General features: G+C 35.3%; 1 pseudogene; it reads left to right on the top strand.

The window, feature by feature from the left end:
* Positions 1-504: 504 nt before the first annotated feature.
* Positions 505-2,200, top strand: LOC109375597 (40S ribosomal protein SA pseudogene; annotated as a pseudogene).
* Positions 2,201-5,522: the final 3,322 nt, after the last annotated feature.

Below are 5,522 nucleotides of genomic sequence, written 5' to 3'. Positions count from 1 at the left end.
CTTTATGGACTATTATTAATGCTAAGCTTGGGTGAATTCCAAAGCATCTTTATTACATGGCTCCAATATTTTTGTTTTATGTTGGTCATAATAACTTACTGTTATAAGTTCATAGTGTAGAAAGACTTAGGCAATGAGGAATTTTGTTAAAGGGAGAATGATGAATATATTTTGCATATATAATTTTATAGCCAGAAAGGATCCTGGAAAATTTATGTGGACTTACTGGTGCAGAAACAATACTAAAAATAAGGTAATATATGGACCTGATTCATTAACTGGAAGATTTTGTATGGAGAATTTTCTAGCAGAAAGAAACATTTGCGGACTAAATTATAAATGTGAATCTGTTTTCAAGGTAAAACATTTGTCCTCATTATTCCTACAGGATGTCATGTAGAAAAATAAGCAGCAAAACAGAAAACAAGTTTGAAAATTATATACATTAATATTTTTAAAATTATATTTTGTGAACACTGGGTCTGCAAACACCTATTGCTCAAAATGGGCATTGTGTTCAAGTAAATATGGTTTAAAAAAATTAAATAGTATTTTGATATATGTTTTAGGAGCCTTATATTCTAGTGTGTGATATATATTGTTAGTCTCCAAGAGAAAAACACAGCATACAGTATTTTTAAAAACTTATTGATTAGGGAACCTTTAAGAATCTTGATACAGATCAAAATATAATTTAGTAATTATAAAGAAAGAATATTACTATGACATTTTAAATTCTGGTCTATGTTGTAAACTTTTCCACTTAAAATATTTGTGGTTTGAATTACTTATGCAAATTAGAGATACCTTTCAAGTAGGTGGCAGTTCTACGTGGAAAAGAAATATTTCTTTTTAAGAATTAATACACTGAAATTGGATGAAGAAGAGACATTTAAATAGCCTGAAATTACCTCCTGAGGTAGGCAGAACACCCCCCACCACTACCACCAAATGCCCATGCCTTTACAACTTGAGTCATGTCTGTGTGTATGTTACACAGATGCTCTGTTTACCGATTTATTTTTCCTTGTTCAGTCTCTTTGTGCCTTATGCCTTGATTACTAAAAAAGTAACCCTTGGGAAATAAATGCAAACAATAAATTACTAATAAAAGGGATGATGAAATACTTACTTGCTAAATGTCTTAGAACAGTATATGATAAAATTTTGATATCCATGGAATTCACCAGCTCTCCATGGACTTTAACAGCAGCACTTTGTACAAGGTTCATCTGGTGGTGTATTGGGTTCCTGTAGTAACTGAAGGGGAACTTGATATCCAGAGCACTCGATGTCCTGCAAATGAAGCAGAAGGATGTCTTTCTACTCCTTGTCGCAGGAACCCATTTAGCTGGCACCAAACTTGACTTCCGATTAGAACAGTTCATTTACAAAAGGAAAAGGGATGACATCTACATCGTAAGTCTGAAGAGAACCCAGGAGAAGCTTCTGCTGGTAGCTCGTGTCATCGTTGCCATTGAAAACCTGGTTGATGTCAGTGTCATATCCTCCAGGAATACCGACCAGCAAGCCGTGCTGAAGTTTGCTGCTGCCACTAGAGCTACACTCCAATTGCTGGCTGCTACACTCCTGGAATTTTCTCTAACCAGATCCAGGCAGACTTCTGGGAGCTATGTCCTCCGGTCCTTACTGATCCCAGAGCTGATCACCAGCCGCTCAGAGAGGCTCCTTTATAACCTGCTTACCATTGCTATGCGTAACACAGACTCTCTGCTGCACTCTGTGGACGTTGCAACTCCATGCTGTAACAAGAGAGCCCACTCAGCAGGTTGGAGGTGATGAATGCTGGCCCAGGGTGTTCTGCACATGTGTGGACATCTCCCTTAAACACCCATGGGAGGTCAGGCCTGACCTCTCCTTCTACAGACACCCGGAAGAGATTGAAAAGGAAGACAGGCCGCTGCTGAAAAGACTGTGACCAAGGAGGAATTTCCAGGTGCATGGACTGCTCCTGTTCCTGAGTTCACTACTGTTCAGCGTGAGGTCCCAGACCGGTCTGAAGGCGTGCAGGTGCCCTCTGTGCCCATCCAGCAGTTCCCTACTGAAGACTTGGAGCGCCCAGCCAGCCTCTGAAGACTGATCTGCAGCCCCCACTGCTCAGGCCACGGAATGGGTAGGAACAGCCACCGAGTGGTCTTATGCTGCTTTCCACAAAGTCTTAATCAGAAAAGGAAAATAATGTTGACAGAAAATAAACAGCTTCTAAAAAAAAAGGGGGGAAATAATGGACTTATTGAAAAGACACCCCTGGATTTGCTGTACTCGCACTCCTGAACAGAACTATAGTACTCATTTTTTTTAATCAATTGATTTTTATATTTCTTTAAAATCGAAGATGATCAGCAGCTACATCTTCATGCTACCAGTACTCTTATGAGCCAAGATTTTTATTTTTAATCCTAGTCACACAAAAGAGAGCCAGAGCTACTTAGAAGATTCTATTCTATTCTAGGACAGAGATAATTCAGAATTGGCATAAAACTTTCCATTACTGCCCCAAAGCAAGAAAGCTTTTAAAACCTACCAGGGCTATTATTAAATGGACAAATAACCCAGCTGAAGGAGGCTCTTTACTGGCTAAGAGATGAAAATGTAAGCTTGAAATTGTAAGTAATTGAAATAATTTAAGTCTTATAAATGGCCATGAGTTCAAAATGAAACTCAAGGAAAAAGTGAAAATAAATTTTGCAATGGAGTAGTTGTAATGACCCCTCCAAAAGGGTAACCTTGATAGTAGATGGTTGGCTTTTATTGATATTAATAAATAGAATAGAATACATGTATACATGTATTATACATATACATATATCTTTGTTTCAATGTTTAAGTATATATATCAGCAGGTCCTCAAATGACATCATTTCACTGTGTTATTTTGTTATAATGTTGATGAGATGCTGTAGGAATTTAACTCTTGATTATATCAATTAGCCTATGGTGAAACTGGTTTCTCTATACATCATTTCCTTAAAGTCATAGAACCTATTAATGTTAAGTGAGGACTTACTGCATATGTATAGTTATTACTGATAAGCAAGATGACAACATATGCCTAAAAAAGGAAGAAAATATAAATTTTTGAGTTTATTTTTTCTTGCATATACAGAGTATATACAGTAAAACCTTGGATTGTGAGTAATATGGTTTGCGAGTGTTCTGCAAGACGAGCAAAACATTTCTAATACATTTTAACTTGGTAAACGAGCACTGTCTTGCAATACAAGTAGTTTGTTTCCAGAACAAATTATGCTTGCAAACCAAATACATTTTAACGTGGTAAAAAAGCGATATCTTGCAATATGAGTAGATTGTTTCCGGAATGAATTATGCTCGCTGACCGAGGTATTGCTGTATGTGCTTCTGTGTCTAATCAGAATTTATAAGAAAGAGTGAAGAGGACTAATTTTGAGTGAGCCAAATATTCTCTGTGAAAGTGAGAATTCTGCCAAGAACTCTGCAAGAGAGGACATTGTAGCAGGTGCCTATTTACTAAATAATCCCAGCACATGATAATTAGGTAGAAAGATTGTCCATCAGTTGATCAACTCTGGTGTTCATAGACATCAACTAATTAATGTTGTGTTTCAGGATGATAATTTAGCTAAATGTTACAAAGGGAAGAATCACTGGGTCAGATTTGAACCTTTATTTGGAGTAGATAAAATTGTTCAATGAGCATTCCAATGATTTTAAATTATAGATAAAGCCAACAGGAGTTTTTAAATATAATATGACTTGTATAGGTGACTATACAAGGATGATGGCTTATGTAATACTGATCATTTAAAATGTGTATAACATCTTTTCTGGAAATGATGTAAAAGGATTGGATTTGTCCTATCATGCCACAAATCAAATCTTCGGAGTTATGCAAAGAATCACATGGCCCTTACACCAGAATCAGCAATGACATTTCATCTGAGAAGAATTCTTTCTATTTTTGAAGTGGCTGGAATTATATTGACTCTAGGAAGTTTCCAAAATAAATATCTAATTAAAATAATGCCCCTCAAGAGGGTATAAGGCTAGAAATAATAATAATATAATAACATTAAAGAATGAACAAAAACATAAACAAGTAATAAATACATCAATTGCTGATCAGAACCCTAATGAACTCTTGAGGGAGCCCCTGTGAAGATTTCCAGGGCTGTTTCATTTGTAGGTCTCTCTTCTTTCCTGTGACTACTTAGTTAGCTACTTGGATTCTCAAGTCTCCTCACTCAGGGAGTAGTCCATCAGCCCTTCCTCAGTCCCTCTCTCTATGTCATGACACAGAAACTATCTCGAAGGAATGAATTAGGACACTTGTAGGGCTGGCTTCATTTGTTGCCTGTCTGTCAGGGATTGATGCTCTTTGTTGACTGATGTCCAGTGTTTTTAAAGACTTTTGATTAATAAATTTTGTATGTCTTTTTTGGTCCTTGCAGGGCTAGGATAAAACCTGTGTCTGTTAGTCCATCTTTTCCAGAAGTAAGAGGGCACGTGTCTGTTTAATATTTTGTGTGATGGAATGAGAAGTACACAGAAAGCGTTTCTGCTGTGTACTGAAATATGATGGTTGTTTTAAGAATTAGCACTTGTCCTTTTGACTTGAGAGTTGAACAGCCCCCTTCTTTTCATGGAACACAATTTTTACATGAAATATTAACTGAAACTATTTTTTTTTAATAATTGGGTATTTGGCAAATATTTACTTAAAAAAGAAAGAAGTGATCTTGTCACTTCAAAGGAAGCCAGCTGATAGTATTTGTTGCCATTGATACAATTCAAGCTTTCAAAAAAACACCATAATTTTGGAAAACTTGTAACAGTCACTGTGAGCATGAGAATTTTCTACTCCTTGTAGACTTTTCTAATAAAGATGGTGGTGATGGTAACAAATATATTTTGTTTAATAAAATATTTTAATATTTGAAATAAGTGTATAACTCAGTGAACCAACATTTTTCAGGTGATCAGTAGTAGCAAATTATGCCAAAGTAAAAGACCATTAAAGTGCAAAATAGACCATTTAATGTAACAGAGTAGAACACTTCATTGGTTTGGTTTCAGATTGCATATTGCAATGAAGCTTTAATACACTACCACTTGTTGAGTTTTGGTGTAGTATCAAGAAGAATATCCAAAGTTTTCTGAAAAGTCTATTAAAATATTCTTCTTACTTCCAACTATATATCTGTGAGTTTGGATCTTTTTCACATACTTCAACCAAAAGAATATATTGCAGCAGATTAAATTCAGAAGTGAATATGAGACGATCTGTCTTCTGTGAAGCCAGACATTAAAAGGATGTGCAAAAATGTAAAGTAACACCACTCTTTTAATTAATTTCTTGAGAGAAAACAGTTATTTTCTACTAAAATATATTATTTACTTTAACATATAATGCATGTATTATTACGTATATAAATATAAACATCATTAATGTTTAATTTTTTTCCATTTTAATTTCTTCAATGATAGCTAGTGATAAATATAACCAATTTAAACAAAATCTC

Source organism: Hipposideros armiger, unplaced genomic scaffold, assembly GCF_001890085.2.
Source record: "Hipposideros armiger isolate ML-2016 unplaced genomic scaffold, ASM189008v1 scaffold_979, whole genome shotgun sequence".
In the NCBI taxonomy this organism is placed as follows: domain Eukaryota; kingdom Metazoa; phylum Chordata; class Mammalia; order Chiroptera; family Hipposideridae; genus Hipposideros; species Hipposideros armiger.
Note: the sequence above shows the minus strand (reverse complement) of the source record. Positions and strands in the feature narration are given on the sequence as shown.